General features: G+C 44.7%; 2 non-coding genes across 2 annotated transcripts; both read left to right on the forward strand.

The window, feature by feature from the left end:
* Nucleotides 1-13,097: 13,097 nt before the first annotated feature.
* On the forward strand, nt 13,098-13,168 carry trnag-gcc (transfer RNA glycine (anticodon GCC)). The gene has a single exon. It is a non-coding gene; the product is annotated as a tRNA-Gly (tRNA).
* Nucleotides 13,169-14,135: 967 nt separating this feature from the next.
* trnag-gcc (transfer RNA glycine (anticodon GCC)) lies at nt 14,136-14,206 on the forward strand. Its single transcript has one exon. It is a non-coding gene; the product is annotated as a tRNA-Gly (tRNA).
* The last annotated feature ends 434 nt before the right edge of the window (nt 14,207-14,640 follow it).

Consider the following 14,640-nt stretch of genomic DNA (forward strand, 5'->3'; position numbering starts at 1 on the left):
CTTTTTAAAAAATTATAGTGTTTAGTGTAAGTGCACTTGTTTTAACATAGAGCAGATATGTGATACAGTGAGGGTCAATGAGTGAGGGATACACACAGTTTTACTTCGGTCCAGTGATGGGTACATGTAAAATCATAGTGAGGAGTATAAGTATCCAAACCATGGTGAAGAATATAAGTCACAGACAGACTAATTACTAAAACTTCAATCAACATAACATCCTCCAGCATATATGTAGCTGTTCCAGTGTTTTACTCCATTATTCCAATAGTTCCAGTGTTTAAATCGATATAGCTGCGTGCAAACTTCATTTCTTTTTAGCACAACACTTGTCTTTTTACACTACACTGTATGTTCTCATCTAAAATCACAATTATATCAACAATAAGCTGCACTTTTGCAAGTTTGGGCTTAAAGACTTCTAGCAGTTACAGATCCATTTTAAAGCAGCCTTGAAGAACTAAAGGATCCACACTAATGTCAAATCATCGAAATTCAGTTAAGATGTATAGGACGCTGTTCTTGGGGCGGCTGTGGCTCAGTGGTAGACTGGGTCGTATCTCAATCAGAAGGTCGGGGGTCTATCCCCAGCTCCTATGGAGCTAAAAGCGAACCTCCTTGGGCAAAACACTGAACCCCAACTTACTCCTGAAGCATGGCTTTCAGTGTGTGAATGAGTATGAAAGAATAGTCGCTTCCAAATTAGATTCCTCCCGTTACATTTGAATTGAATATTACAATGTTGAATTTCCATGTTGAATTAGAACCTTAATATTACCATAAAATGTTTTAGGCCTGCTCAAATAAGCTACTCTCCCTCATTGTGAGAGTGGACAGATAAGGTCAATCTGACCTCCACAGAGTGGCGTCTTCTATTGTTTTGAGAAGCAGATAGATAGAATGTACCAGACTGACCTTGATTGTAGTGCTTTTGTTGTGCAAAACATATTCTAAAGTTTGATTATAGATACACGCCTGCGCAAACAACATCCACAACTGTTAGAGTATCATAGCATCACTACAGGGACGTGCTATCTGTGACGCACGAACCTAAACAACAGAAAAGGTTACGTACTTAATTATGTCCAACAAGCATTTAAAAAAGAGATGTTTGACTCAGTTTGTAGCTCCTCTGACCGCGGGGGTCTGTCATGAGCCCGAGTACTTTACGTGTGACCAGAATAAACTGCTTCTGAGACCTGACTGAACCCTCTGGCTGGATTCTTGGGCTGTCAATGAAAGAATCGATATGTTTCTTATACTCCTGTATGAATGATGTGTGAATGGGTGAATGAGGATGTCATGTAAAAGCACTTTGAGTAGTAGTAGTTGAAATGACTAGAAAGGCGCTATACAGACCATTTACCATTCTTCAAATGTTGGCCTAAAGCCTGTCACGTTAACAGAACTAGTCTATAGGCAGCTTCATGATAGCAGTTAACCCGGACCACCAATGTTAGGCTCCGAGAAGCAGGGAGGCCAAAGAGAACCAGACTAAGATGAAGTGGCGTCGTGTAAACGTTCACATTCCATCATCTCCTGAATCTGGGGGCACATTCACACCACGATAGTCCAGAGGACTCGGTTCGATTAGACACACCTTCATTTGGTTTGGTTCACTTTCACAGTGCACTTTTGAAAGTGGACCAGACCGCCTGGACAACGTCACGCAGTTACAACAGCTGCTGGTTTGGGACAGTATTGCCTGAAATGAGCACTGACCAGGAAGAAAAAAAGCATGTGGAAGAAGAAAACCCGGTCATCGATTGGCCAGGACCGAAAACGTAAATCCATCCCCTTCAACCGGCTTGATCTCCATGTAGCAGAATAGTCTTGCCTTGTGCCAATGGGCTGCTTTTATTTTGGGTACCTCTGGGGTAATAAGCCAGTCACGGCGCGCTGGCCTCCTATATAGTGGGGGGTGGTGGCCCTTTGGGGCGCTATCTCTTCCCCTGAGGCCGAGTGCACAACCTTCTCTGGTTTGCTTCCAGTTCACAGGAACTGTTTTATGTTGCATGTGTAGCAGCATAGAAATTGTGTTGCCATATTATTATGCTCTGGCAATGCTTGATTGGCATCACCATAGCCATCCACTTGAGGCGCCATTGCTACTTAAGGGGTGAATTTCCCCCCTGCTGGCTCTCTCTCTCTGCTTCCTGATCGGTTGCGTCACTTCCGGTCCAACCACGCTCGCGTCAGGCAGGTAAGGCGGCTAGTCTGCTCACCTGCTGTGTAAACTCCTTGGCTGCTACTAATTGTTGTGTTACACTGCAGAGCCCCTGGTTTGTGTGCACCCGAGCTCCAGTATTGGCGTACCCTGCTCGCTGTTAGCACGGTGGTAAGTCTCTCTCTCTGCAGGGTTTATGTTAAAGCCACCTTGTCGCTAACGCTAAGCTAGTGCAGGTGAATGCTGGTCGTGGATCGTCTCTTTCTCGCCCTCCTTTTGAGTGTGGCTCTGTTTTTACAGATCCCTGCGGTCAAGCATGTGTGTGTGATGTCAGCAGCTCACCACAAAGTTAATGTCACTCACAGCTGGGGACCGCTGCTGCTTTGTAGAGCTCGGCTGTGGCGGGAGTGCTCAGTGTATCCACTACAATCCGCTGATTTCTAATATCGGCTTTGTGGAGAGGCTCGAATCCACTAGTTTGTGAACCTGCTTTATTGCGATAATTGCTTTTCCCTGGTGTTAAATTACTCGCAAGTATTGCTCTGTACTCTTTTTGTGCTGACTTATTGAAGCCTTTTATGTCTGACCTATTTGGGGTGTGGGTTGCATTTTTGTTTCCATTCAGTCGCCCTGCCCAGTTGTTTTGATTTGCTGTATTGACTATTTCTGTATTTAGATTTATTTGTTTAGATATTTCATTTGGGCAGAGGGTTTTCTGTTCTTTATATGGTTTATTCTTCTTTGCATTTCTAGTAATTTGTATTTGGCAGCTGACATTATTTTTGTTTAATTGATTTCTATTTGCTTTATACTGTAGCTGCCAATTATTTGTTTCCTAGTATATTTTGTTTATTGACATTTTGGTTGGGTTCTTTGGTTTGCGTGTAACCCCACTAATTTGTGTGTGTGTTCCTCCTTTGTTTTAGTTGCTGAGGTCTGGTGGCCCCTATATTCCCCTATTTAGCCCCTTCCCGCACTCTGCGCCGCCACATCCACAAAAACAGTGGAGCAACACCAAAATTATGCAGTCTTGGGGTTTCTGTTGGTGTTCAAACCTAATTGGTTTTCACAAGAAGCTGCCCAGTATGAGCAGCAGGCTAGGCAGCGAGCTATCCTCACTACTCCACATCTGCCCACGAGACATTTTCTAACTTTTTCTTTGTTTACCTCTACTTTTTCGGATTCGCGCTGTCTGTTTTGTTTTTTCTATCCAAAATGCACTGCGCTCTACGTCACTTCCTCTCTTTGGTTCGCTGACATGCCAGCTAAAGCCCATAAGCAATCTCATTGACTGGTTCCACTTCCCAAAAGTTTCTGTTGTTGGAGAAATGAAAAAGACTGAACAAACAAACGACATCAGAATGACCTGAGCCTGTCTGAAGGACACTTTGAGATTGTCTGCCATCTGTCTGAAGGGAAACTGGTCTGTGGAAATAGAAGTTCGCTTTTAATTCAAATATTTCTGAAAAGGAAGACAGTTCATATAGGAGAAGCTAGAGGGGTTTAATTTTGAAATTCCACCATAGAATGTTATCAGTCTGTTGTGAAACAGGAGGGTTTACTTTCAATCAATCAAACAATGTATATTTATAAATAACTATGTAATTACTTATTTATTTCTGACCCAGATCGACTGGAATGTTTTATTTAGAAATCAGTTCTCCGCCTTTACCGTAATTTTGTGTGCTTACGCGCATCACAAAAACTCGTGGTTAGTTTGACCGTCTCAGACATGGAGGCTGGCCTTACTGCTGCCCCCCACCGCCACCACCCCCAACCCGGGTGGATGACCGCTTTCACTTTGGGAGCCCGATGTGGCGCAGTAACGTCATGGTGAGCCGTTTGAACATTTAACAGGCCCACTTGACTTGTGTTTTATTGTATAGACATGTGTGTGACATGTACAGATATGTGTGTGATATGTACAGATATGTGTGTGATATGTACAGATAAACACAAGTTTGACCACACAATGAAATTCTTGCTTTGCCCTTTTGCATTCAATGCCACTTCAGGATTAGAATAAAACAGATAAAGATAGAAAGACATAGATAGATAAACGTAGATAGATAAACAGTAGCTGTATAGTAAACACAGACAGGATTGAATATAATCAACAAGAAAAACTATATATAAATTCAAGTAATATATACAGTTGAAGTACTAATTGCACACAGAGTCGTTTGGCCCGCAGGTCCTGCTCCTGACACTCCTGGACCTCCTGCCCTCTGAGGAGTGTGTGCTGGGGGTGGTGGGGTAACGGACAGTCCTCTCAGCTGTTCTCCCCACTCTGCAGGCGTTAGCGGTCGGCTGCAGTGCTGTTCTCGTCACACGCACACTCACACACTGGTCAGGATGCTCTGCAGTGTAGAACGTCCTCTAAAACCTCCCCCAGACGTTCTTCAGTCCCCTCAGAAAGAACAGCAGCTGATGAGCTTCCTTCACCTGCTGGCTGATGCTGAGTGTCCAGGTGAGGGCGTCACTGATGTGGACTCCTAGAAACTTGAAACTTCAGACCCTCTCCACCTCAGACCTTCTGCTCCTCAGACCCTCTCCTCCTCAGACCCTCTCCACCTCAGACCCTCTGCTCCTCAGACCCTCTCCTCCTCAGACCCCTGGACCATCAGGGGTTGATGCAGCCTCCTCTCCCTCCTCATGTCCAGGATCATCTCCTTGATCTTGTCCATGTTGAGGGTGAAGTTGTTGCTTTCACACCTCTCCACCAGACTGACTCCACTCATGTATGCCGCCCTGTCCTCCCCGGAGATCAGTCTAATGACGGTCGTGTCGTCAGCAAACTTCAGGATAGTGTTGTCTTTGTGTGAGACGACAGTCATGTGTGAATAATGAGTCAAGTACTGGGATGAGAACACATCCTTGGGGGGTGCCAGTGTTCACTGTTAAGTCTTATAGCCAGTCACAGAGGGTGGAGTTGAACCCCAGGTGTAGCAGTTTGCTGGTCAGTTTGTGGGGGTTGACTGTATTTAAGTTATAAAATTAGAGTCTATGAACAGCATCCTGATGCAGGGCTCTTTATTTTCTAAGTGGGACAGGGCTATGTGCAACGCTGAAGATGTTGCACCCTCAGTGGATCTGTGGGTGCGGTAGGCATACTGCGGAGGGTCCTGTGTTACAGGTGTGGTGTTCTGAATGTGAGCCAGTGCCACCCTCTCAAAGCACTTGATAATGACATTGGGTTCAGGGGGCAGACACCCTCTCTACATTTAAGAGTAGACTAAAAACCTTCCTTTTTGACAAGGCATATAGTTAAGGGCTGGATCAGGCCTTAGACCAGCCCCTAGTTATGCTGCTATAGGCTCAGACTGCCGGGGGACTATGGTGCACTGGGCGCCTCTCTATTCTCTATCCTCCTCTTCCTCTCCATCATTATGTCTCATGTCCGCCTAATGTCTGCCACTAACTTGCTATCTTCTCCGGAGCCTTTCTGTGCTTTCTCATCTCTCAGGTCTGTAGATCCTGGTCCTGGTCCTGCTGCTGTGGTTCTCTGCTTCATGAATCACTGCTGCGGATCGTCTGCCACTCGTCATGTTTTTCAATAATATCATACTGCTAATCTTTTAGTTACACTCCTGTCACTGCTAGTACGTTGGTTGCTGTTTGTGTTGTCTCTCTCTCTGTCTCTGTCCAACATCCACCCAACGCGGACCCCTACAGAAGCCGCCCACATTGAGCCTGGGTTTGTTGGAGGTTTCTTCCCATTAAAGGGGAGTTTTTCCTCGCCACTGTTGCTCAATATAATATCTGATGCTTGCTAATGTGGGAATTCTTGAATCCTTAATTTTGAATTCCTGAATCGTTGGGTCGCTCTCTCTCATTAAAGAGTTTGTTCTAGACCTGCTCTTTATGTAAAGCGTCTTGAGATAACACTGTTGTAAATTGGCGCTATATAAATAAAGATTGAGTGATGACTGATTGATTGAGAGTAGAGCAGTGTTTGACAGTGACATTTGGCATTTCCAACAATGTTGTGTGATATCTCAACCAGTGCTGCGCTGACAAATGCAATGTCTTTTGTGCGTGCAGAATGTGAGCTGCATCATGTGGTACCATAAGTGTGAGCTCAGAATACCCTACTAGATCAATGGAGGCTGTCACTGCCTTCTCTGCGGCTGCTACAGCCCTGAGGCAGAAAGGCAGTCCTGTTGCTACTGGATCCAGTTTTGTAGAAAAATAAGCAAAATAATAGCAGGTCTGAGTTTACCTCCATGCTTTTGGCAGAGGACAGAAGTGACATATTCGCCTCTTTGGTCGACATACTGTACAAATGGCTTATTTGGATCCGGAATGCCTAGTGCGGGAGCATTCATGAGCACTCTTTAAATCTGAGGTCCATGTAATTTTGTCGTGAGCTGTCAATTTCTTCCCATGGACCATGGCTGAGAGGGGTGCCTCTCGCTCTGAATAATTAGGAATCAACTGCCTGCAATATGACGTAATTCCCAGGAAGCTCATCAATTGCTTCTTTGATGCTGGGCGAGGGACCTTCAGGATTGCTGCAATTTGTTTGGGAGAGAGAGATTTGCCCTCTGCTGTGATCACATGTCCCAGATATGTCACTTTAGTTTGGACAAATTGCAATTAGGACAGACTAGCTTTGTGACTGATGTTAGCCAAAAACGTCAACAATGCAATTGTGTCCATCCTGCAGGCTTCCTCCGAGCTACTCGCAATTGATATGTCATCCACATAATGCAGGAGGGAGGAGCCTGATGGAAATTCGAAGTCTTGCAAATTTTGGGTCAGCTGCTGATGGAAATATGTTAGACTTTCTGAGTATCCTTGAGCACATCTGGTCCAGGTGTAGCTACGTCCCTGAAAGGTGAATGCCAACTAATATTGACTTTCAGGGTGGACAGGCACAGAGAAGAATGCATTCGCCAAATCGACAACTGAGAAATGAGTTGTGTCTGGTGAGATGAGTGACAGAATAGTGTATGGGTTAGACACTTCAGGCGCTCATGGATGTACTGCAGCATTTACTGCTTGCAGATCTTGTACGAACGCCATTCTGTCGGTTGGCTCTCATCCCTGATTTTCTTAACAGGAAATATTGGAGTGCACACTGGTGGATCATTGCATGGAACAATTATGCCGGCTTTAAGTAGAGAATTAAACACTGGTATGATGCCATCTATGGCTTCTTGCTTCAACTGATATTGTTTCAGACAGGGTCCTTAGTCTAATTTTGGATGAATTACCAAAGGTGTCGCAGTTTTCATAAGTCCAACATCGTATTTATGTTTTGCCCAAAGGCAATCCGGTACCTGTGTTAATTCAGCTGGCATGTCCTTTAAAGTCATGACTGTGTCCGCTGATGAACCACATGGTTTGTTTTCTAACAGTTCTACTGTTCTTTTAACATGCACTGTAGATGCAATTGCTGTGCAGTGTACATCACCAGTTTTGCTTGTGTTCTGTCCTTGGAGCCTCCGTCTCGTGGAAGTCCGAATGTGCGCTCTTGTTTCAGAGCCACAGACCCAGATCCTGCCATTTCCGCGATGCAGGCTTTTCCATCAAAATGTGTGGAACCTCTGTCTGAAAAACTCTTGTGGAGGGAAATGCTTTCCGAAAAATTTGTCTCTCCTTTCACTGACGTGCTGTGCAGTGCAGTGTCTGTGGTGTCATGTGATTGTCTGTGCTGTGTGTGTGAGCCAGACGTCAGCTCTTCAGGAGTGTGTGTGAGTCCAGCAGCAGCTGCCATTCATAGACATAGAGTAAATCCTGTGGGTGATATTTAACCATTTGTGTCATCATATTGGAATAGAAAGGATAATCCGGATCGATTCGTTTTAGAACCTTAACCTCTTTCAGTGTGAAATGGAGAACTATGCCAAAACGACACAGATCCCCGCAGAATGGGGATTGAATAGCTTTCCCAAAGTCTCTGCCCACTAGCTCCGACAGTAAAACAAGTTCTGCCACTGAGTCCTGGAACAGTGGGCAGAGCTGCTGTGGTTAAAAGAGATGTAGTAGCGCCAGAATCCACCAAATATTTCACAAAGTGTCCATTGACAGACAAAGTTAATGTTGGAAATTTCTTGTATCCGTCTTCTTGATACATGCCATAGATAAAAATGTCCTCTTTTGGAATTGGTTAGTCTATTCTTTTTGGGCGATTCTGGCACTATGTCACTGCTGCGGTTTGTTGGATGTTCTGTATGCATGCATCTGCATCCCTATTTTGTGTTTGAGTGTGTGTGTGTGTTACCTCATCCTCCTGCTTCGTCCTGGGTGGCTCCCATTCCTCTGGGATCCGTCCATCGCCACCATGTCAATCCGAGGCAGTTTCCTTCACTTTGGATTGGGGCACTCTTTCACCCAATGTCCTTTTTCCCCACAGTTGAAGCATTCTACGTCTCTGGACAACGCTGCGATGCTGTCTCTATAGGCCTTTCATTGTGCTCCCAGTCAGGGTTCTTAATGTGCAGAGGTCTCCTCTGATTTTATAGAACTTGGTCCCAAAGTTATTCTGTAGCACTCTTTGTACTTCTCTCATGGTTGGTCTGTAATCTCTGCAAAGATGCTCGAATTCTGTTGCCACCTCCACGATCGGGTATGTCGGCAATCCACTGAAAGAGTCAGAAGTGTCAGTGAGTTGACCGAAACATCTGCTTAGTGTGTGAGTGAATAGATCCATACCCTTCAAAAAATGGATTTTGTATGTCTCAGTCAAAATTGCCAGATGCTGTTGACATAGCATTGAAACGTTGAGTAATGAACCCCTTGCAGGCTGTCGTGGTAGGTGAGCGTCACGTCAGCATTGGTGGTTCAGTGGTAGAATTCTCGCCTGCCACGCGGGAGACCCGGGTCCGATTCCCGGCCAATGCAATGTTTCTCTTAAGACACCTGCACGGTTTGAAAAGGAAAACCTTCAGCTACTGTTGGCATTCCACAATGCCGCTTTCAGACGGGTAGAAATCTTCCTGACACCTTCCTCCAACATCTTTTGGACGAGGACAATAAATCAAACACTATGATGACATGACCAGAACGTTGTCAACATGAGAGCAGAAGTTTGACGTCATTATTCACTTTGGGATAACAAGTCGTGGAAACTTTTTTCCGGAAGGCCTCTCGTCATTTGAAGCAGCAATTGCAGAACTAGCAATGCGTAATGCTAATGGGCCTCGCACTCATGATCTTGAGGCCAGTTTTTCTGCATCTCTCCCCTTGCAGTGCCGCTGAAAAACCCATATGTCAATAAATGAAAGCTGCATCTTTGTAGCAAGTAGCAAAGTTAAGTGAAGTATTAAGAGAACTCACATCAAGTGTCAAGAATGAGCTTAATTGACAGAGAGCAGGTCAAAATACACGTTTACTATCAGGACACAAACTCATCAGTAGACCTTGATCCAAAATGCATCAACGTCTACGATTTTACATTCTTATTCAAAACCAGCAGAACTGTGTATCTGAAAGCTTGTCTTGAGATAATTCACCTCAAGTGTGAAGAATGCGCTTAATCCAATGAGAGGAGTTCGAAATGCAAACATTTCACCATGAGCACTATGAGGTCCAATTAAGCACTACGAGGTCCAGAAACGCACTCAGCGGGTTTCCGTCAGGATCTGGAGATGTCGCTCGACACTGCACCTATGGCATTCTTTATCTCCAGATGTGTCAGTGAGTTGACCAAAACATCTGCTTAGTGTTCTTGGAGAGTGAATAGATCCATACCCTTCAAAAAATGGATTTTGTATGTCTCAGTCAAAATTGCCAGATGCTGTTGACATAGCATTGAAACGTTGAGTAATGAACCCCTTGCAGGCTGTCGTGGTAGGTGAGCGTCACATCGGCATTGGTGGTTCAGTGGTAGAATTCTCGCCTGCCACGCGGGAGACCCGGGTCCGATTCCCGGCCAATGCAATGTTTCTCTTAAGACACCTGCCCGGTTTGAAAAGGGAAACCTTCAGCTACTGTTGGCATTCCACAATGCCGCTTTCAGACGGGTAGAAATCTTCCTGACACCTTCCTCCAACATCTTTTGGACGAGGACAATAAATCAAACACTATGATGACATGACCAGAATGTTGTCAACATGAGAGCAGAAGTTTGACGTCATTATTCACTTTGGGATAACAAGTCGTGGAAACTTTTTTCCGGAAGGCCTCTCGTCATTTGAAGCAGCAATTGCAGAACTAGCAATGCGTAATGCTAATGGGCCTCGCACTCATGATCTTGAGGCCAGTTTTTCTGCATCTCTCCCCTTGCAGTGCCGCTGAAAAACCCATATGTCAATAAATGAAAGCTGCATCTTTGTAGCAAGTAGCAAAGTTAAGTGAAGTATTAAGAGAACTCACATCAAGTGTCAAGAATGAGCTTAATTGACAGAGAGCAGGTCAAAATACACGTTTACTATCAGGACACAAACTCATCAGTAGACCTTGATCCAAAATGCATCAACGTCTACGATTTTACATTCTTATTCAAAACCAGCAGAACTGTGTATCTGAAAGCTTGTCTTGAGATAATTCACCTCAAGTGTGAAGAATGCGCTTAATCCAATGAGAGGAGTTCGAAATGCAAACATTTCACCATGAGCACTATGAGGTCCAATTAAGCACTACGAGGTCCAGAAACGCACTCAGCGGGTTTCCGTCAGGATCTGGAGATGTCGCTCGACACTGCACCTATGGCATTCTTTATCTCCAGATGTGTCAGTGAGTTGACCAAAACATCTGCTTAGTGTTCTTGGAGAGTGAATAGATCCATACCCTTCAAAAAATGGATTTTGTATGTCTCAGTCAAAATTGCCAGATGCTGTTGACATAGCATTGAAACGTTGAGTAATGAACCCCTTGCAGGCTGTCGTGGTAGGTGAGCGTCACATCGGCATTGGTGGTTCAGTGGTAGAATTCTCGCCTGCCACGCGGGAGACCCGGGTCCGATTCCCGGCCAATGCAATGTTTCTCTTAAGACACCTGCCCGGTTTGAAAAGGGAAACCTTCAGCTACTGTTGGCATTCCACAATGCCGCTTTCAGATGGGTAGAAATCTTCCTGACACCTTCCTCCAACATCTTTTGGACGAGGACAATGAATCAAACACTATGATGACATGACCAGAACGTTGTCAACATGAGAGCAGAAGTTTGACGTCATTATTCACTTTGGGATAACAAGTCGTGGAAACTTTTTTCCGGAAGGCCTCTCGTCATTTGAAGCAGCAATTGCAGAACTAGCAATGCGTAATGCTAATGGGCCTCGCACTCATGATCTTGAGGCCAGTTTTTCTGCATCTCTCCCCTTGCAGTGCCGCTGAAAAACCCATATGTCAATAAATGAAAGCTGCATCTTTGTAGCAAGTAGCAAAGTTAAGTGAAGTATTAAGAGAACTCACATCAAGTGTCAAGAATGAGCTTAATTGACAGAGAGCAGGTCAAAATACACGTTTACTATCAGGACACAAACTCATCAGTAGACCTTGATCCAAAATGCATCAACGTCTACGATTTTACATTCTTATTCAAAACCAGCAGAACTGTGTATCTGAAAGCTTGTCTTGAGATAATTCACCTCAAGTGTGAAGAATGCGCTTAATCCAATGAGAGGAGTTCGAAATGCAAACATTTCACCATGAGCACTATGAGGTCCAATTAAGCACTACGAGGTCCAGAAACGCACTCAGCGGGTTTCCGTCAGGATCTGGAGATGTCGCTCGACACTGCACCTATGGCATTCTTTATCTCCAGATGTGTCAGTGAGTTGACCAAAACATCTGCTTAGTGTTCTTGGAGAGTGAATAGATCCATACCCTTCAAAAAATGGATTTTGTATGTCTCAGTCAAAATTGCCAGATGCTGTTGACATAGCATTGAAACGTTGAGTAATGAACCCCTTGCAGGCTGTCGTGGTAGGTGAGCGTCACATCGGCATTGGTGGTTCAGTGGTAGAATTCTCGCCTGCCACGCGGGAGACCCGGGTCCGATTCCCGGCCAATGCAATGTTTCTCTTAAGACACCTGCCCGGTTTGAAAAGGGAAACCTTCAGCTACTGTTGGCATTCCACAATGCCGCTTTCAGACGGGTAGAAATCTTCCTGACACCTTCCTCCAACATCTTTTGGACGAGGACAATAAATCAAACACTATGATGACATGACCAGAACGTTGTCAACATGAGAGCAGAAGTTTGACGTCATTATTCACTTTGGGATAACAAGTCGTGGAAACTTTTTTCCGGAAGGCCTCTCGTCATTTGAAGCAGCAATTGCAGAACTAGCAATGCGTAATGCTAATGGGCCTCGCACTCATGATCTTGAGGCCAGTTTTTCTGCATCTCTCCCCTTGCAGTGCCGCTGAAAAACCCATATGTCAATAAATGAAAGCTGCATCTTTGTAGCAAGTAGCAAAGTTAAGTGAAGTATTAAGAGAACTCACATCAAGTGTCAAGAATGAGCTTAATTGACAGAGAGAAGGTCAAAATACACGTTTACTATCAGGACACAAACTCATCAGTAGACCTTGATCCAAAATGCATCAACGTCTACGATTTTACATTCTTATTCAAAACCAGCAGAACTGTGTATCTGAAAGCTTGTCTTGAGATAATTCACCTCAAGTGTGAAGAATGCGCTTAATCCAATGAGAGGAGTTCGAAATGCAAACATTTCACCATGAGCACTATGAGGTCCAATTAAGCACTACGAGGTCCAGAAACGCACTCAGCGGGTTTCCGTCAGGATCTGGAGATGTCGCTCGACACTGCACCTATGGCATTCTTTATCTCCAGATGTGTCAGTGAGTTGACCAAAACATCTGCTTAGTGTTCTTGGAGAGTGAATAGATCCATACCCTTCAAAAAATGGATTTTGTATGTCTCAGTCAAAATTGCCAGATGCTGTTGACATAGCACTGAAACGTTGAGTAATGAACCCCTTGCAGGCTGTCGTGGTAGGTGAGCGTCACATCGGCATTGGTGGTTCAGTGGTAGAATTCTCGCCTGCCACGCGGGAGACCCGGGTCCGATTCCCGGCCAATGCAATGTTTCTCTTAAGACACCTGCCCGGTTTGAAAAGGGAAACCTTCAGCTACTGTTGGCATTCCACAATGCCGCTTTCAGACGGGTAGAAATCTTCCTGACACCTTCCTCCAACATCTTTTGGACGAGGACAATAAATCAAACACTATGATGACATGACCAGAACGTTGTCAACATGAGAGCAGAAGTTTGACGTCATTATTCACTTTGGGATAACAAGTCGTGGAAACTTTTTTCCGGAAGGCCTCTCGTCATTTGAAGCAGCAATTGCAGAACTAGCAATGCGTAATGCTAATGGGCCTCGCACTCATGATCTTGAGGCCAGTTTTTCTGCATCTCTCCCCTTGCAGTGCCGCTGAAAAACCCATATGTCAATAAATGAAAGCTGCATCTTTGTAGCAAGTAGCAAAGTTAAGTGAAGTATTAAGAGAACTCACATCAAGTGTCAAGAATGAGCTTAATTGACAGAGAGAAGGTCAAAATACACGTTTACTATCAGGACACAAACTCATCAGTAGACCTTGATCCAAAATGCATCAACGTCTACGATTTTACATTCTTATTCAAAACCAGCAGAACTGTGTATCTGAAAGCTTGTCTTGAGATAATTCACCTCAAGTGTGAAGAATGCGCTTAATCCAATGAGAGGAGTTCGAAATGCAAACATTTCACCATGAGCACTATGAGGTCCAATTAAGCACTACGAGGTCCAGAAACGCACTCAGCGGGTTTCCGTCAGGATCTGGAGATGTCGCTCGACACTGCACCTATGGCATTCTTTATCTCCAGATGTGTCAGTGAGTTGACCAAAACATCTGCTTAGTGTTCTTGGAGAGTGAATAGATCCATACCCTTCAAAAAATGGATTTTGTATGTCTCAGTCAAAATTGCCAGATGCTGTTGACATAGCATTGAAACGTTGAGTAATGAACCCCTTGCAGGCTGTCGTGGTAGGTGAGCGTCACATCGGCATTGGTGGTTCAGTGGTAGAATTCTCGCCTGCCACGCGGGAGACCCGGGTCCGATTCCCGGCCAATGCAATGTTTCTCTTAAGACACCTGCCCGGTTTGAAAAGGGAAGCCTTCAGCTACTGTTGGCATTCCACAATGCTGCTTTCAGATGGGTAGAAATCTTCCTGACACCTTCCTCCAACATCTTTTGGACGAGGACAATGAATCAAACACTATGATGACATGACCAGAACGTTGTCAACATGAGAGCAGAAGTTTGACGTCATTATTCACTTTGGGATAACAAGTCGTGGAAACTTTTTTCCGGAAGGCCTCTCGTCATTTGAAGCAGCAATTGCAGGACTAGCAATGCGTAATGCTAATGGGCCTCGCACTCATGATCTTGAGGCCAGTTTTTCTGCATCTCTCCCCTTGCAGTGCCGCTGAAAAACCCATATGTCAATAAATGAAAGCTGCATCTTTGTAGCAAGTAGCAAAGTTAAGTGAAGTATTAAGAGAACTCA

Source organism: Pempheris klunzingeri, chromosome 5 (assembly GCF_042242105.1).
Source record: "Pempheris klunzingeri isolate RE-2024b chromosome 5, fPemKlu1.hap1, whole genome shotgun sequence".
Taxonomy (NCBI): Eukaryota; Metazoa; Chordata; class Actinopteri; order Acropomatiformes; family Pempheridae; genus Pempheris; species Pempheris klunzingeri.